This window comes from Saimiri boliviensis, chromosome 7, assembly GCF_048565385.1.
Source record: "Saimiri boliviensis isolate mSaiBol1 chromosome 7, mSaiBol1.pri, whole genome shotgun sequence".
Classification (NCBI taxonomy): domain Eukaryota; kingdom Metazoa; phylum Chordata; class Mammalia; order Primates; family Cebidae; genus Saimiri; species Saimiri boliviensis.
In genome coordinates this window covers 48,158,816-48,179,340 of record NC_133455.1, presented here as the reverse complement: position 1 = coordinate 48,179,340, position 20,525 = coordinate 48,158,816, and the positions used below count along the sequence as shown (strand labels likewise).

At 33.3% G+C, this 20,525-nt stretch overlaps 1 pseudogene; it reads right to left on the bottom strand.

Annotated features, from left to right (window-relative positions):
• Positions 1-3,112: 3,112 nt before the first annotated feature.
• Positions 3,113-3,869, bottom strand: LOC101045158 (transcription initiation factor TFIID subunit 9B pseudogene; annotated as a pseudogene).
• Between the last annotated feature and the right edge of the window lie 16,656 nt (positions 3,870-20,525).

The window sequence follows — 20,525 nt, the reverse complement described above, 5'->3', positions numbered from 1 at the left end:
TTATGTACACCTACTAAGTTTACACCAACTAAGTTTACACATGCTATTAGTAAAAATAAAAAGCTAACAAATATGAAATTTATGTTAGTTTCATTGGGATTTTTAAAATCTTTTTTTTTATTGTACTTTAGGTCTTGGGGTACATTTGCAGATCACACAGAGTTGTTGCATAGGTGCATACATAACCAGGTGGTTTGCTGCCTCCATTAAATCTTATAGTAAAGAACATAAAAAAGTGGTTTGGCTCCTTTAAGAAGAGAAAGATTACAGTTACACTGATTTTTTTATTCACATAAAGTCACATTCAAAATGTGTATTAAACTATGTTACAAATTTGTAAGTTTCACCTATGGCAGATGAGAAATCCTTATGGGCTATATTGCCTATAGCTACTTCTATCCTAATCTGTTCCTTTTTGAAAATTATTATAAAAGGATTATTTCTGCTCAGAACTAATAATGATCAACTTAAATATATTTTCATAAATGTTCTCTATTTTCTGTGGAGTTATTAAAAATCTTGAAACCATTATATTATAAAGATAATTGGTTGTGATTCATCTGCCTGATAGGATTGAAGGGATAACAGTTATGTGATTAACATATGTACAATTAAAATATAATAAATTATAATCAAAGAACATGCAAAGTTTTGCACTTTAGATTCATGTTTTATTATATATTTTTTAAAATATGAATGAATATTGTCATTCAGTTTTGCAAATGTGACAATTTAAGAGAAATGCATGGTCAATCAGACTCAAAGATCAGTGTCCAGTCTTTTATACCATTTCTCATTTTAAATTTTTTGTTGAAATCACCTTTTCTGCAGTGAAATTTTGCATATTGCTCTTAGAGGCTACCTTCTTATATAATTTAGAAGAGACTAAACCATTGTCTAACAATTTTTTTCCTGCAATAAAATATTGTCAAAATTTTCAAACAAAAATGTCCAACAGGTCATTATTTGATGCTCTTTTTAAATCAGTAACAGAATTTTACCAACTTGTAAGCAAAGAAATACTATCTGCTACTACATATTTATATTGTAAAACTCATTTTCCTCTCACATCTTATTTTGTTAGTCACATTTGAATTTTTGGTAGCAGCATTCTCTCAAACATTCAGGATTGAATCATTTCATCTACAGTTTCTCTCTTTTTCTTATGTTCCACATGTGCTAAATTTTTTAAGCTCTAATTTTTATTAATAACCTTGGAACAAACACATTAATAATTCTTTATAGTCATATAGCATTTTACAATTTTGAAATAACTTTCACATAATACCAATTGAACCTCACAACAGCCCTGTGAGGTAGGCAGGGTGTTATTTTCCTACTAGTGAGGAGAACAAGGCTAGCAGGTGAAGTAAGGTCACACAGTTGGTAAATGATGGGGCTAGGTTTAGAACCTAGGCCTTCTGACTTGCTGCCTCCCAGAGAACATTCAAGTAATGATATCCTCCTATGCTATATAATGAATATTCATCTCCTATGATGTTGATCAGGTCTGTTTTTATACATTTTACCTGTTTTTAAATTACTTTTCTCTAATATTGAAAAACACTAAAACTAATGAGACATTTCTCTGTTACTGGACTTTTTCTTGGATATATCGAGCACTATCCTAAGATGAAACTTCTGTTTTGAGCATCCTTGGCTATAAATTCTAAATTATGATATGAACATTTATTTTACAAAATTCTGCAAAAGTATGTTGAACTTAAGAAAAACAAAACAGGTCTGTTTATATTCTAAAAAGCTTTGCCATCTTTCCCAGTACTACTTTAAGATGTGTATATATGGAAATAAGGGAAAGGTGTTCAACAACATTACAATATTATTGGGAAACCTATGCAGAGTGCACCTAAATGCAAGCCATTTAACAGTAATTTGTTTTCCTTGTTGGCCTTATATAGGATGGAGAACCATTAGTGTCTTACTGTCAGGTTTGATCTCATTTTATATGTGACATCCTCAGCAAGAAGCTAAAAAATGATGTGAATTATACCAATAGGAGGGCTCAAGCAGCAGTGATGAAAACATGTGTATGTAGTAAAAAAGGAACATTTGTTCTTCAGTGGTTTTGCATAGGTCCAGTGTAATTACTTACCAAAACAGATTTTAAGCTACAGCGTCTCTGTTAAATTTAGAAATGTGAAATACGGTCGAGTTATCAACTTGAAATACAAGATCAAAACTGAATGTAACTGACCCAAAACTCCTGTCAAAAGCACAATAAAGCTCAACAGGCCTAAAAACTAAGGGATAAAACCCAACTGCTCTGACATAGTGAAAAACAGCAAATGTAAACCATCAGGTTGAAGTCAATTACAAAATATTAGGCATGTAGAGCATGTTTTAAAAATATGAAAATGACACTGAGCTGTATTACCAGGAATCATATTTTTAAAATTCCAGGTATGACCTTTTACATTTAAGAGTAATGGAGAGAAACCTATGGGGAAGGTGCAGAAAATGAATGGGATCTAGAAAGGGAGTTGAGTTGGGGACTTCAAGAAGGTCAAGAAACAAATACATTCAAAATGGATTTAGAATCTCTCCTCTAAATCCACCCTTTCCGAAAAATGTTTCCTAAATTAAAACATTGGTAAAAATAAAGCTACTGACAATGTAAGTGACTATATTACCTTATAAAATAAAGTAGTATTTAAATGTAGATTAGAGATTATGGTCTTAAAAGATAAATCTGCTGGCCAGGCTGTAGAACCTGAAACTTAAGTGCTGCTGTCAGTGATAGAAGGCAGAAAAGTGTCTCAAAAATAGAATTGCCATACTAGGACTCAATATTAATGAAACTGTTAAGAAAGAAGTACGTAACCGTAATTGAAGCCTAATGAAAAACACATTTATATGTTTACTAAAGAGATCTAACAGTTTTAACTAATATGAAAATACTGCAGCTACGTTTCAGTCTTCCAAGGTAAAACGAGAAGATCTAGAATATTCTAGTTCAGTATACATTGAACTCAGGAGGCAGAGGTTGCAGTGAGCCAAGATCACACCACTGCACTCCAGCCTGGGCGACAAGTACAGTACAGGCTCAAAACCACCTTTCCTTTTGAAATGCATCTATGTTAGACTATATTCCTTACATAGTATCATTGTCTTCATCGTCTTCATGTTTTCTTTTCAGTGGATTTGCTTCACTGGTTGTGTTCTGTCACGAAACCGTGTTGGTGGTAATAATAATATTTTTGGGCCCAATCATTGAAGGATTAATCAGAACATTTTGAACCACAGTTGTTGCAGGAACTGATTTGACAGGTGTGGACTGAGAAGGTGGAATCTGCACCGTAAATCTTTGGCTTGTCACTGACACTGGAGTTGCAACTTTATTTGGGACAGACACTGTTGGTGGGGTCACTATACTAGGAGTGGTAGGTTTGCTACTAACAGCACCAACACTTAATCGTGGAACTAGTCTCCCTTGGTTATGTCCCTTTTTAGTTAAGGACTTCAGCCTGTAGTTTGCAGAAGTTAAGCAGTATCTATCAGGCGGCAGTCTAGGACCTGCATATGGCTTAATCAGTGGCAAAGGGGTTTGATTTTTCTGCCTTTCGATGTTCAGTAAAAAAATCTCTTGAGGGGGGAGAGGTAAAAGACTGATCAGCACGACACTGGATTGCCAGTCTCACATCATCTGCATCAACATTGGGTTTCTTAGCATGGCTTGAAGAAATTTTTACATCATCCAGAATTGTAGTCACATATCAGAAAGCAAATTCCAACATTTGATTTATAACTCTTGGTTCGTACTCTGTGATTCCCATATCCTTCAGGATCTGTGCCATCACCAAGGCATCTCTTGGCACGTTCTTGGGAGGCGCCATCTTGCCCGACTTCATGTCATCCAAGGAGACAGGGGAGAGGGGGCAGCTCGCGGTCTCCTCACTCAGGCCGCACCCCTTATCAGACTTGTCACCACCAGCCGTCCACTGGGCCGCCCACATGTGCTAAATTTTATATTACACTTTAATTATATACTTTCCATTACCACACAATCATTACGAACTCTTACATAATTTTTGCAGTCATTCTGTCCTGGGTACCCAGCACTGTGTTGGAGCTGGGGATGCCTCTTGAACCCATAGCCTAGTATCTGGACATTTTCTGCTTATATTCTATGATGTTTTATCATAAGTCTGTTAAGTTTCCTTCATTTACTGTTATTAGTTTTTATCCAGGAGAAACCTCATCTGTTCATCTGCCAGATAGAAGACTTAATTATGCTTTCTTTGCTTCTTTGTTTTGCTTTGGGTATTTCATTGTGCACTTAGGTGGGGATGAGGTCCTTCTCAAAACTGCTTGTGAAAAGCAGTGTAATATGCAGACTCTCATTTCAACTGCTAGAGTATCTGTTGCAGAAAATATGATTTTCTCCTGTTCCCACTGCACTGAAAGGCAGCAAATAAGAGTTCATATAATCTTGACCACACATTGTAATCCAGATGTTCCTGCCTCTTACTTTTCTAAAAAGCTTCTAACACAAGAACAGAAAAACAAACACCCCGTGTTCTCACGCATTAGTGAAAGTCGAACAGTGAGAACACATGGACACAGGGAGGGGAACATCACACGCCAGCGTCTGTCAGGGGATACTGATATGGGGGAGGGATAGCATTAGGAGAAATACCTAATGTAGATCATGGGTTGATGGGTGCAGCAAACCACTATGACACATGTGTACCTATGAAACAAACCTGCACATTCTGCACATGTACCCCAGAACTTAAAATATAATTTAAAAAAGAACTTTATTGTTAAATTTTACACCTTTCTGGATGCAATATGGTACCACCAAACACTTGATATTTCCTGCCACATTAATTGGTAGAAGTTGCAGTTTTTGAAAAGAGGTCAAGTAATATTGGAGAGACAAGATTAGGAAACAGTCACCTAGAACAGGTATTTACTTTAAAAAGGTAGCAGCAGGAGAGAGAAGAAAGATGATTCCCAAGTTTTCTGTTTGGCAAAAACTCTGATTTCTCTGAATCAAGAGCAGAATGTGGACAATAAACAAACAACAACAACAACAAAAAAAACACTCATGGCACCATGTTTCATGAGGTGATGAGACAATCTGCCACTGATGATGTTTATAACTAATTTATATTAATTGATATTTATCCCAATTTCTATCCGTTTTCTATTGGTCTTAGATATAGTACTTTAAATAAATTTTCATGTGTTTATGTTCTGGGAATATTTTAGATGAAAGTAGAAAGAAACTGACTCCATTTTAATCCGGGAACTTACCACTTTCTTCTTTTCTACAGTGTAAATATTGAATGAGTTTCTTCTCTCTCTCTTTTTTTTTTCTTTTTTTGAAGATTCCATTCTTCAGTTAATTTATTCATAATGCCATCTGTTTTTTTTCCCCTTTTACTTCTAGAACACCAAGAAAGGAACATGCTTTAAACTTTAATAAAGAGAAAAAGAAAAACAGAGAGAGAAAGTAGATGAATTTACCCATGAACATGTACAGAACACAGCTGCGTTTGTTTTCTTTTGTATCTTTAAATACCAATTTGATATTACCTTTCTTTTTTTTCTTTTCTTTTTTTTCTTTTAAAAGAATGTTGCCTATATCTCTGTTTTGGTACCAGTACCATGCTGATTACTGTAGCCTTGTAGTATAGTTTGAAGTCTGGTAGTGTGATGCCTCCTGCTTTGTTCTTTTAGCTTAGAATTGACTTGGCTATGTGGGCTCTCTTTTAAACTGGACCCCTTCCTGACACATTACACTAAAATTAACTCCAGATGGATTAAAGAATTAAACATAAGACCTAACACCATAAAAGCCGTAGAAGAAAATCTAGGCAAAACCATTCAGGACATAGGCGTAGGCAAGGACTTCATGACCAGAACGCCAAAATCATTGGCAACAAAAGCCAAAATAGACAAATGGGACCTAATCAAACTCCACAGCTTCTGCACAGCAAAAGAAACAGTTCTTAGAGTGAATCGGCAACCAACAGAATGGGAAAAAATTTTTGCAGTCTACCCATCTGACAGGGGGCTGATATCCAGAATTTAAAAAAAAAAAAAAAAAACAAGCCCATTCAACAAGCCCATTCAAAAGTGGGCGAAGGATATGAACAGACACTTTACAAAAGAAGACATACAGGAGGCCAACAAACATATGAAAAAATGTTAATCATCACTGGTCATTAGAGAAATGCAAGTCAAAACTACATTGAGATACCATCTCACACCAGTTTGAATGGTGATCATTAAAAAATCTGGAGACAACAGGTGCTGGAGAGGATTTGGAGAAATAGGAACACTTTTACACTGTTGGCGGGAGTGTAAATTAGTTCAACCACTGTGGAAGACAGTGTGGCGATTCCTCAAAGACCTAAAAATAGAAATCCCATTTGACCCAGCAATCCCATTACTGGGTATATATCCAAAGGATTATAAATCATTCTACTATAAGGACACATGTACACGAATATTCATTGTAGCACTGTTTACAATAGCAAAGACCTGGAACCAACCCAAATGCCCATTGATGATAGACTAGACAAGGAAAATGTGGTACATATTACACCATGGAATATTACGCAGCCATCAAAAACGATGAGTTCGTGTCCTTTGTAGGGACATGGATGAACCTGGAAACCATCATTCTCAGCAAACTGACATAAGAGCAGAAAATCAAACACCGCATGTTCTCATTCATAGGTGGGTGTTGAACAATGAGAACACATGGACACGAGAAGGGGAGCACTACAAACTGGGGTCCATTGAGGGGAAATGGGGGAGGGATGAGGGGGTGGGGATGTGGGGAGAGAGAGCATGGGGAGAAATGACAGATATAGGTGAGGGGAAGGAAGGCAGCAAACCACACTGCCATGTGTGTACCTATGCAACAATCTTGTGTGTTCTTCACATGTACCCCAAAACCTAAAATGCAATAAAAAAAAGAATTCTATAGCACAGAAATAATAAAAATACAATTTAAAAATAAATAAATAAAAGAATGTTGCCATAGATTTCCAATAAGACATTTTTGGACCACTTTTAAAGCATAAGAGAAAAACATACCCATATTGGCAAACATTTGTATTTTCTCTTTATCTTAGTAGTTCTATTTGTGAATATATGCATTACAATAGGATTGTATACTTCAAATAAAATATAATTTGTATACTTATATAAATATGATCACAATTGATCTAAAACATGGGAATCACTAATTGTTTCATAACACTAAGTTTAAAAACCTAGAGATAATTGTTGATAATTTCAACATCATTTTAATATATTGTTAGGAATATATTACTTTAGCATAATGCATCATATCTATATTTTAAAGCAACCTTATTAAAAATAAAAGGAGGTATTTCTCTCTGTTGAAGGTCTACCACAAACGTAAAATTCATTTAAAAAGTAAACAAAGACACATCTCAAGATGGCTTGGCAGAATAATGGGATGAAATGAAGCGTGTGATAAGCACAGCATGTCCCTAAGGAAGGAATGAACAAGCCACATCTCCAACATAGCTTGTGTTTGGGAATTAGCAAAACAAAAGTTCCATATAGGCCGTGATTTGGTAAAACAGGGAATCCTATATATTAAAACATTACATAATATTATCACTTTTTGTATTTTCTAAAGTCTTCTTTGTTACTTTTAGATGTAATATGTAACCAATTAGATCATTCCTGGCCTAAATACATGGTGGCAAAAACAACGTAAGAATTAAATAACCATTTTAGTGCATGAATTTTCATGTAGTTGAATATACATTTATCTAAAATATCATGTTTTAATGTTTTATTACATGTATAATATGTATTCACTGTAGAAAATTTAGAACATTCTAATAAGCAAAAACTAGAAACAAAAACCTTCAATATTTTTGCAGAATAACCAAGAAAATAAGTAATACAAAGTAATTATTTTTTATAATTTATTCTCTCTTTAATACATTTGTTATATATTAAACACCAAATAAGCTATTCCTTGAATTATTAAATAAATGAATAGAAACATGTAACATAAATTCTAAAAGTTATTACATTTTATCTATGTAGCTTTTATACTTTAATTTCATCATCTTCTATATAAAGATACTTGTAAAACAACTGCTGAATAGCAATAATCATGTATCAATTAATTCATATCAAGTACCATTTTAAGGGTTTATGCAAACCCAAATAAATAGGTATTATTTTCATCTTTATTTTTCTAGTGAGAAAACTAAGACACAAACAGGCAAGATGTCTTGCCCAAGTTTACATAGCTATTATTAATGTTAAAAGCAAGATTTGATTATAGGAGCCTGGATCAATAATTTGTCTCTATAAATATTTATTCTGATAGATATAATTGAGAAACTTATACAAAAATAAAGAAGATGGAGATCTAAAAATAAAATATAATAGTTTCAATTTGCCACTACTTTTAGAGAGTAAAAGTTAGTCCAGAGCTTGTATTGAAGCTGTGTTCCATAAAATCTTCCAGGACATAACTTTCTATTATTTTGTTCCACCCTGCAGGGTTTATATTATCCAAGTCCCCTCAAGGTTTATTTGGATGCTCCAGACTTTACATCTATGTTTTAGTCTAACAGAAAAAGAAAGGGGGGAATAAAAGAGACACAAGCTCTATCTTAAAAGAACCATTCTGAATTTTATACACATCTCTTTTCCTTTATCTCAAAAACCATCTAATACTCAGCCACAGGTAGTGTGAAAGGAAATTGGAGTTATATTATCTTAAATGTTATCTTATTCTAAACCAGGAGGAAAACAATATTAGTTTAGTGTTAGCAGTCTTCATCATAGGGATATACCTAAATATTATCAAAACTGGTAAAATATATATATATATATATATATAATTTCCCAAGGTTACGTAACTATTAAGTGTTAGAGCTCTGTTTGAATTTAGCAACATGTTCATGTCAATAAAATAGCAAGAAGTTAAAAAAAAAATCATGTTGGCCAGCCATGATGGCTCATGCCTATAATCCCAGCACTTTGCAGGGGCAGGGGAGGGGTTGGGTCACCTGAGGTCAGGAGTTTGAGATCAGCCTGGCCAACATGGTGAAACGCTGTCTCTACTAAAAATACAAAAAAAATTAGCTGAGTATGGTGATGTGTGCCTGTAATTGCTGTTACTTGAAAGGCTGAGGCAAGAAAATAGCTTAAACCCAAAAGGCGGAGGTTGCAGTGAGCCAAGATGGTGCCATTGCACTCCAGCCTGTGTGACAGAGCAAGACACCATCTCAAAAAAAAAAAAGAAAGAAAGAAAGAAAAGAAAAAAAAGAAAAATCATGTTGATTGAAATAGGTTATTTACTTATTTATTTATTTATTTATTGTACTTTAGATTCTGGGGTACATGTGCAGATCATGCAGGATTGTTGCATAGGTACACACATGGCAAGGTGGTTTGCTGCCTCCATCCTCTAGTCACCTATATCTAGCATTTCTTTCCATGTTGTCCCTCCCCAATCACCCTATCCCCAGCTGTCCCACCCTTAGACTGCCCCAACAGACTCCATTGTGTGATGCTCCACTCCCTGTGCTGATGTGTTCTCATTGTTCAACACCTGCCTAAGAGCAAGAACATGTGGTATTTGGTTTCCTGTTCTTATGTCAGTTTGCTGAGAATGATGGTTTCCAGATTCATCCATTTCCCTACAAAGGACACAAACTCATAGTTTTTTTATGGCTGCATAGTATTCCATGGTGTATATATGCCACATTTTCTTTGTCCAGTCTATTACTGATGGGCATTTGGGTTGGTTGCAGGTCTTTGTTATTGTAAACAGTGCTACAATGAACATACGTGTGCATGTGTCTTTATAATAGAATGATTTATAATCCTTTGGGTTTATACTCAGTAATAGGATTGCTGGGTCAAGTGGAATTTCTATTTCTAGGTCCTTGAGGAATCACCACACTGTCTTGCACAATGGATTAATTAATTTACACTCCCACAAACAGTGTCAAAGTGTTCCTTTTTCTCCACAACCTCTCCAGCATATGTTGTCTCTTGATTTTTTTAATGACTGCCATTCTAACTGGTATCTCAATGTGGTTTTGATTTACATTGCTCTGATGACCAGTGATGATTAACGTTTTTTCATGTTTCTCTGCCTCATATATGTCTTCTTTTGAAAAGTGTGTGTTCATATCTTTCACCTACCTTTGAATGGGTTTGTTTTTTTCTTGTAAATCTCATTTAGTTCTTCATAGATTCTGGCTATTAGGCCTTTGCCATATGGGTAGATTGCAAAATTTTTTTTCCATTCTGTTGGTTGTCAGTTCACTCTAATGTTTGTTTCTTTTTCTCTTCAGAAACTCATATTTAATTTGGTCCTATTTGTCTATTTTGGCTTCTGTTGCCATTGCTTTCGTTGTTTTAGTCATGAAGTCCTTGCCTATGCCTATGTCCTGAATGGTTTTGCCTAGGTCTTCTACTAGGATTTTTTATGATGTTAGGTTTATGTTTAAATCTTTAATCCATCTGGAGTTACTTTTAGTGTAGGGTGTAAGGAAGAGGTCCAGTTTCAGCTTTCTGTAGATGGCTAGCCAGTTTTCCCAACGCCATTTATTAAACAAGGAATCCTTTCCCCATTGTGTGTTTTCCTCAGGTTTATCAAAGATCAGATGGTTGTACATATGTGATGTTTGTTCCAAGACCTCTTTTCTGTTCCATTGGTCTATGTCTCTGTTTTGGGGCCAGTACCATGCTGTTTTGATTACAGTAGCCTTGTAGTATAGTTTGAAGTCAGGTAGCGTGATGCCTCCAGCTTTGTTCTTTCTGCTTAGGATTGTCTTGACTATGTGGGCTCTCTTTTGGTTCCATATGAAGTTTAGAGTGTTTTTTTTTCCCCATTTTGTGAAAAAGGTCAGTAGGGATAGCATTGAGTCTATAAATTACTTTGGGCAGTATGGCCATTTTCATGATATTGATTCTTCCTAACCATGAGCATGGAATGTTTTTCCATCTGTTTGTGTCTTCTCTTATTTCCTTGAGCATTGGTTTGTAGTTCTTGAAGAGGTCTTTCACATCCTTTGTTAGTTGTATTACTAGGTATTTTATTCTCGTTGTAGCAATTGTGAATGGGAGTTCACTCATGATTTCACTCTCTGTCGATTGAAATAGGTTTCAATGTGAATAACCTGCAACAGGACCATAATGATCATTCATCTAACATAATGAAAAGAATCAGAAAAAATAAAAGTAGTATAAAGCCAATATTGTCTTTTATTTTTAGGTAAAATACTTCCTGAGATGGAGATTTCTAATTTTCACTGCATAAAAATTGTGCATATTCAGCCCAAGGAAGAATTTGTTGAGAATTCATTAAATGAATCACTTTAATAAATGAGGAGTACTCCCACTGATAGTTAGAAATCATCCTATGAATAAATTACACTTCATCCAAGTTTTGTATGTCGGATAGAAAAATCTAATTTTGAGGAGCTATATGATTAAAATTTCCTTGCTTAATGTTTTATAGAGATTAATTCCAACCCATTTATGGATATACTATAAAACAATCATAATTAAAATAAACTGGAAGTGATGTATTACTATTAAATTCAGTGATCTTTAAATATTTATAGGACTAAAACATATTGTAATAAATCTTTATCTGAGAGAATGTATAGTTTTTAAACACAATCAGAAGGAAGGTTATTTATAATTCATTTGTATAACCACTTTTTAATGTTTTCATCTGAGTTTTGATGTAAAAGTCTTCTATAATGCTTTAAAACAAGAAGAGTAGAAGATAGCTGACTTTAAACATTGTGGTAACCTTTTATGCCTGAGTAATCCACTCATATTGTTAGAATAAAATTAGGAGAAAAAGTCTGGAGCTAAGACAGGAGGATGGAAATAAAAGATTCCCTAAAGAAGGAGGAAAATGGCTGGCCCCAAAGTTCAAATAAACAATAAAGATAAATCTTAGGTATCCAGAAATTGTTTGAAGTATTCTCTAGAATTTTAGTAGTTTAACATTTTACAACTAAAAAAAATGTCAATTTATGGAATAAAGAACCAATAAATAATCATCAAATTCTGCATCAAAAGAAAGATGTAAAAATGTCATTTCCGAAGACTCAGCAAGATTCTCCTCTTTTGTTAAATATATATATATATATATATATATATATATAGGCTTTACACAGTGGCTAATGCCTGTAATCCCAGCACTTTGGGAGGCCAAGGCAGGAGAATTGCGTGAGCCCAGGAGTTTGAGAGCAATCTGGGCAATGTAGTGAGACCTCTGACTCTACAAAATTAAAAAAAAATAAATAAAGATTTGCTGTGTGTGGTGGCCTGAGCCTGTGGTCCTAACTACTTGTGAGGCTGCGGTGGATTGCTTGAGCCTGGGAGGTTGAGGCTGCTGTGAGCCATGATCGCACCTCTGTATTGCAGCTCGGGTGACAGAGCAAGACCTTGTCCTCCCTACCCCTAATCCCCACCGCCAAAAATAAAAATAAAGATAGAGGAGAGAGGTGGAGAAACAAAAGAAAACAGAGTTCCTCTGTAGTACTTACTGAGTACTGGCCATGGAAATGAGCCACTCAAATCTCCTGCTTTAGGGAGAATAGTTGACTGACAGCTGAGGCTTCTGTAGACTCACATCTATATCAATGCTATCCTTCTCCTGTGCTGCTCCCAGCCAATTACTGAGCAGAGCCTTTTTAAGATGCTGAATCATTCCTTTGGAAAGTACGACTCCTCTGACAGGTGACTTTGAATGGAGGATGCTTTACGCTGGCCATATTTTTCTCAGAACTTCACTATAGTCTGAGGATTTTTCTACTCAAACCTCCATCTTTCCACTCTTCTTCACACAGGTCAAATCTGCTTGCAGTCTGAAGATTTTCCTTTATTCTTCAGTCATTTTCTCCAACAAATCTCTTGTAGATCTAATGCTGTCTGGATGTCTGCTTCTTAGGTAATCAGAAAGGATGCACTTTGTATAGCAAGTTACTTCAGGGAGTGAACAGTAGCAAGCAAGGTATAGAAAACTTACTTGTAATATATCCATTATCAGGATTATTTTTACTGTTAATTTTTGTAAATCTTATCAGCAAATAGCTGACTTTTCCTAGGAACTTTTGAGATAAACTTTAAAGGTAGGAAGAACATTAATATAGCATGATTTTGAATTTTTTTAATGTTATGTTGATTAATCAGAAATATTGTTTAACATGGTACAGAACAACTTCTATTAAAACATATGTCCTCAGATAATGATATATAGCTTGGGTATATTACTTTTCTCTTAAAAATTTCTCTGAGAACTTTAAATCTGAGTTCTTTAAATAAATCAGTGAAAATAAAATAAACAATAAAGAATTCTATGGAACAAATTTACAAGTATGATATTCATGAGACCCTTTATATATTTATATAATAAATACATTGTCCATAAGCAGATTGTTTTTCTCATTATATAATCCAATAAATCCCACCAATATATATTTAAACCTTAGCTTTTCATATGTCATTGCATCTTTATTTTTGTACTTAAAGTGAAAATTTTATTAGATTGGCATACAAACATGGAAATATTGATAGGACCTCTAGCACGTACTATAAACTTAAATTGCATTAAAATGCCCACAGGCAAGCTAAGTTGAGATTATTACGTAGTTTAAGAAATTTGGAATTAATTATAAGATAAATATTCTTGTCTAAAATAGTCTTTTTCATTATCTTCAGTTATTATAATCTACTTAATATAAAATTATTTTTCATTGACAAACATAATTAACTTTCAGTTAGGCATAAAAGGCAAATTAAGACCCAGTTAAAACTCATCCTTTTATCACTGCATAAAATTGTCTATCCTGTAGTCTCTGATTAGAATTAACTATTAAGCAGACATTAGTAAACATGATGCTATCAATTGTAAAAGGTATGTCATTCAGACTCATGAGAAGACAGTACTAAGAAAGCTACACAGATAGGATCACTGAAGGGTACTATATGGGGTTGAAAAATGCCCCTACATTCTTTTTTTTCTACTTAAAAGCTCAGAATGTAAAATTATTTGAAAATGCAGTCTTTACAGATATAATAAATAACCAAGTTTGGGTAAGGTCATTAGATGATTACAATGATCCCAAAATCCAATAATTGAAGTCTTTATTTAAAAAAGAGAAAAATTCAGAGACAGGCATGGGGAAAAAGGCTTTTTGTCAACAGCGGCGGGGCTTAGATTGATGCAGCTAAAAGTCAAGGAACACCATGGGTTATGGTTAACAACCAGAAGCTTGGAAGGAGCAAAGAATTCTCTGGCTTCTTCAGAGGAGTAGTGGTCCGGCCAAAATCTTGATTTTAGACTTCTGGCTTCCAAAACTAAAGAGAATACAGTTCTGTGGTTTTAAGCCATCTTGTTTGTGGTAGTTTTTTATGACAGCATTCAGAAACTGATATAGATACATTTCTACTATTAAAAACTTATCTCTGTAACCTGACACCATCACTCAGAATTAAATTTTTATTTATGATGGACTATCGGCAATAACTATGTACTACACATACACATATTAATATTTTCCACACTAAATTACCAAAACAAAAAGTAAATAAAGGAGAATGCATTATCTAAACATCTACCAACACACAGTACAGTACAGTAACCAGCCTCTTCTAGTAGCAGAAAATACGTGGCTTATAAAAAGAAAATTAATATATTTTTGTTTCAGAGCAACATTATGTATACAGAAAAATTGAGAATTTAAAGAGTTTCCATAGAGTTTCTCTCCTCCCACATACCATTTACCCTACTATTAGTATTTTTATTAATGTGATATATTTGTTAGAATTGATGAATGACTATCAATACATTATTATTCACTACAATTCATGTTTTACATTGAGATTCACAGTTTGTGTTATATAGTACTTTGGGTTTTGACAAATGCACAATATCATGTATTCACTATTACAATATCTTATAGAATGTTTTAACTGCCCTAAAAACTGTCCTTCTTTCTACCCAGTCACACCTCCCTTCTTCCTCCCTTCTTCTCTTCAAACCCCTGGCAACCAGTGACTATTTCTACAGTTTTTCTTTTCCAGACTATTATATAGTTAGAAAAAATACAACATATAGCCTTTTCAGACTCAGTTCTTTCACTGAGTCTTGTGTATTTTAAGGTTCTTTCATGCCTTTTTGTGATTTGCTAATTTATTATTATCACTGAATAATATTTCATTATGTCTATGTAATAGAGTTTATCCATTATCTCTTAAAGGATATTTTGGTTGCTTCCAAGTTAAAGCAATTATGAATAAAGCTGCTATAAACATCCAAGTTCAATGTTTTGTGTGGACATAAGTTTTCAACGAATTTGTATAAATACTTAGGAGCATGTAATTGCTAGATCATATTGTAAGCCTATGTTTAGCTTATAAGAAACTGCCAAACTGTGTTCCAAAGTAGCTGTGCCATGTTGAATTCTCACCAACACTGAATTAAAGTTCCTGTTGTTCCACATTCTTGTCAGCATTTGGTTTTGTCTGTGTTTTGGTTTTTTAGTCATTTCAATAGGTGTGTAGTGGTATCTCATAGTTGTTTTAATTTGCAATTCTTCAATGACACATGATGTTGAGCATCTTTTCATCTTTTCATATCTGCCCTCTATATATCATCTTTAGCAAAGTGTTCATATGTTTATATTTGTTTTGCTCTTATTTTATTTAGATGGTTTTTATGCTGAGTTTTGAGTTCTTTGTATATTTCCAATGTACAAATACATTTGATAAAGGATGTATCAGATAGATGATTTCCAGATATGTGTTTAACAAATATTTTCTCCAGTGTGTGGTGCATATTTATATTCCCTTAATTTTAACAGAGTAGAAGTTTTCCATTTCAATAAAATCCACTGTAACAACTTTTTTTCTGTTTTGTTGTAAATTGTAATACTTAGAAACTCATCACCAAACCCAAATTGTCTTCCAGAAGTTTTATAATTTTGCATTTTACATTTATGTCTATCATCCATTTTGGTAAATTTTCATGAAAGGTGTCAAATATATGTCTACATTTAGTTTTTGTGTGTTGTTTTTGTATGTGGATATCCAATTAGCCCAGCACCATTTCCTGAAAACATAGTCTTGCCTCCGATGTTTACCTTTGCTTCTTTATCAAAAGTTAGTTTACTATATTGGTATGAGTCCATTCCTAGGCTCTTAATTGCAGTCTATGCATTAGTTTGTTTGTTATTTTATCAATACTACAATCTCCTAATTATTGTAGTTTTAAATGGTAGAGCTTAAAGTTAGGTAATGTCCATCTTTGGTCTTTGTTAATGTTATATTGGCTGATCTGGGCCTTTTGCCTGTTTATATAAACTTTAGAATCTATCTGTAAATGTTCACAAAATAACTTGCTTGGACGGATTAGACATTTTTTTAAAAGGCACTAAAAATGGTAAGCTGGGTAAATGTAAACTTTTGGCAAATGCTGAATTTTCATTCACTTAGTTAAAAAAAATTGAAAAGTGTGAAATTATTTTATTACCTTTAAACTAATATTAACCATAAGTGCATAGCAAGAACTAAAAATACTTGAGAATATCAAATTTTCACTAGTAGAATTTACATTTCTTTTCTAATTAGCACTGATTTTAAAAGAGTAAGGCTATCTTCTATAGATTATTTGAATGCCTAATAGCTTAGAATGGCAAGGGAACAAAGGAACAGTCAAACATTGTGAAACTTGTAAAATATCTCACTATAAAATAATCATAATGATCTCAAGAAAAAGTAAGCAATTTATTTAAAAATGTGTACATATACTTTTTAAAAGGCATAACTAGTTCAGAGATTTAACAATATAACATGAAGCTCATCCATTGAAAGAGCACTGATTTGGGTACAATGAAATAGGTTAATAAATAAACTTTTGACAATCAAAAAAATTAATCTGATAATAAAAGCTAACAGGACCATAGGTCCACAGGTGACCATAGCATCACTTATTTACCTCACAGAAGAAAATGAATTTTGTTTTCACAAAACTTTAGGAAGTATCACCCATGGTCCTGTTAGGAAGAAGAATATTACTAGGTTTTAAGACTAAAATTGTTTGATATAAATAAGTAGTGAAAAGAAACACAGAAAAATATGAGATGGCAAACACTGTAAGTGATCAATGGATCACTATTCCCCCTTCGGGCTTGGTAGTTGAAATTGTAAAAATATAAGCCTGAAACAGGGATACCAGAAAGCTGTAACTCAGACCTCTGAGGAGAGGTAACACCTGGTTGTTGGTGGTGGTATCTCAAAAATTTGAAAGAACAACATAGTATGCCTAGTTCTGGGAGTGGTATAAAAATAAATACAGTAAACAAAAGTTGCAAACTGGAAGCAAGTGCCTTCCTCAATGGAAAGGCTGTTCCTGAAGCTTGCTGCCAAGACCTGCAAGGAAATGGGCAATATTTTCTCCTGTATTACAACAGGAATTAGCTGATAATTGAGAAATGAAATTTGCAGAACCTCAGAATCACTAAGACCTATATAGGAGAAATAATTTAAAACTAATTTTTTAAACAATGTACTAGTGATAATCAAACTTATTCATTAGTGAAGGCAGAAGATGCAGAGGCTTAGATAGTCTCTTACCCAGTAAATTTAGTAAGACATGCAATCAGGATTCAATACTAGGTTCCCCAGTCACAGAGATTGTATTACCCTAGGAAGGCTACATGTAACAATGTGGCTCTTTAGTATTTTATATTTAATATTTTATGCTTATAAAATGGAAAAAAAGACTAACTTACTCTGGATTTGGATCCGTATCTTAAAACTTAAGTAGTGACTAACAATACCTTCAATGTTCACAATATGGAGCAAATTCTAGATTTAAATAGAATACCTACCTCAAGGTGAGATGGTGACTTCTTTCTTAAACTCAGGTGGAGTAAACTAAAGAAATGTGCAAAACTGTAATTAATGATGTGGTAGTATGTAAACTTTTAGCGCAAAAACATTTTCAAATTACTTTATAATCATAAACAAAGAGATTTTCAGAAATGAAGGTTAAAAAGCAGTTTAAAAAGAGACCATTTGTTTTTCTGGAAATGTTTTAAACTTATCCAAGGATCTGTAATGTTTCAGCAATTTTTTTTTTTTAATTTTGGTTACTGCATTAGTACGTGTTTTAAGAAAGTTCTATAGTAAACTAATTTTATAGTATTACATACATTTGTGCTCAATCTTTAAATTTTAATGTAGACACCCTGCACATGGAACTGCATAAATTTAAAAAAAAAAATTCTATATTTTGAAAGTTTATTTTTTCCAAGGTTTATGAAAGGCAAATTCTTCTATTGGGGTATACCCAGTGATGTTTAGTTATTTACAAGTGCTCTGTGCTTTACACTATTCAAAACTCATTTGTTTCAAAGCATAACTGTTAAAATAGGCATATGACATTTATATTCCCATAGGCTCCATATAATTATTATTAGATTACAATTAGCTTTTTGTCATACTCAATACAAAGAACCTATACAAATCTAAAAGAGGGCATTCATACACTTCATTCAAGTATTTCATATTTCCCTGTATATGTCTAAACAGTGTAGCTTAAACTCTTTGATATATATTCTGATTTATAACATAAAACCAGTGAATATTTCTACAGCTCAATAATTAAAATATCATATAGACTAAATTTAAAAAAAAAGTTCAGTGATTATTCAATTTTGGAAAATTCTGCATAATAGCATCATGATATTCTTGTTATGCAAGAAAGATCTGGTATAAATCCACACACAAAAAGTGTGTGAGTGTGTGTGTGTGTGTGTGTGTGTGTGTGCTTTCATTTTTTTGTCTATTAATAATAGAAAATACCAAATGAACTTATGGTTAAATAAATCCTTTCTGGGCAAAATGGTGAAAGTTTGAGCTTCCTGCTACATAACATACCTACCCACAATAAATTGATAAGCTCAAAAAGAATGGACAGATGACAAGCAGAATAAGAGGTAATGGAGAGAACCCAGAACATTATGGATGGGAAAATAAACTAGTCTCTTATTTTCTATCACTGCAGTCATAAAATAGTCTCAAATTAAGATACGGCCTTAAACCAGAGAAATAATCAATGTCAAGGGAATCATTTTGATAACACCTGTGAAATAATGAAGATGACATCTAGTTCATCTTTTCACTTGGGAAAAAGGATTTACAAAAAGAGTAAGTACATGGTTTTACTGGAAGCAGTTGTGACTTCATCACTTTTACTTGTATCTAGAAGAATAGAAATAGCTCTAAAAATATGTGTATAGGCTGTGGTAAATAAAGTTGATGGAAATCAAATATGTAGAAAACCCCAAAACATTTTAAAAGTAATGTAAAAAATGTTTACAAGATTTATATTTCTTTTTAAAAAGGAAATGTAAATCATGCCTTGACTGAGATAGTTTAAGATGAAAAAGGTCATTTTGCTCTTAAACTTTCTATAGGAACAAAGAAGGATAGAAAAAAAGGGGTTCATCCCCCAAAAGGCATATTTTACAATTCTCTGTAATTGGTCAAAGAAAGTGATGAAAAGAGAAGCATGTTTCTGAGGTCAGATCAAAGAAACTCGAAGAATAATGGAATAGTAAAGTAGACTCAGGAAGCAGAATCATATAAAATGCGTTTTAGACCCCATAGATAGGAAGACATGGCATCATTTGTCCATCAGGATTTTATAAAGGTTATGAATAAATGGACATGTGACTAATATGTGTCTCAAATTTTCTAAATTTGTGTTATTGTTGAGAATATACTTTCCCTTTTCTACCATTGTATGTTGGGGGAAGGTTTGCTCTTTGATGCATAAATCTTTGAATCGTGACGAACTCATCTAAACTTGTTATAGATTATAGGATCTTAAACTTCAGGCATGCTAAAATAATTATGTTAGGGGTCATGCAATGACTGTGTTTTACTAAGTTTTAAAATATTCTGATTGTGACCAGGAGATTACACTGCTTTCAAAGGAATTATTGGTTAACATTCTTTTTTCCTTGTTTCCATGTGCTGTGATACATAATGTCAGTTTCTCTCATTAAAAAAAAAAAAAAAAAAAAAAAAAAAAAAAAAAAAAAATTTAAATGCACTTCTGTTAACTTTGGTCAATGATGTGGATAGAAGTGACAGTGTGCTGATTCTGCACATAGCCTTATGTGGCCTCAAATGTTTATTGCTTGGTCATCTGTGCTTCGCTAACACTATTTCAAAAGTATGGTTCAGCTGACCCATCATAAGAATAAATAACTATTGCTTTGAACCATTCAGTTTTGGGTGTTTTTCAAGATGACTTTAACAATTTATATTCCTCTTAGGATTAATGAGAAAATCATGTATCACACATTCCTACATGCTGACAGTATTTTATTTTTATTTTAATACCAATCAAATAAGTGATTAGTTAGCTACTGTTGAAATTCAGTTTTCAGATTTCTAGTAATTTTCAGCACCTTCTGTGAATTCAATTCTCATATTTCCACATT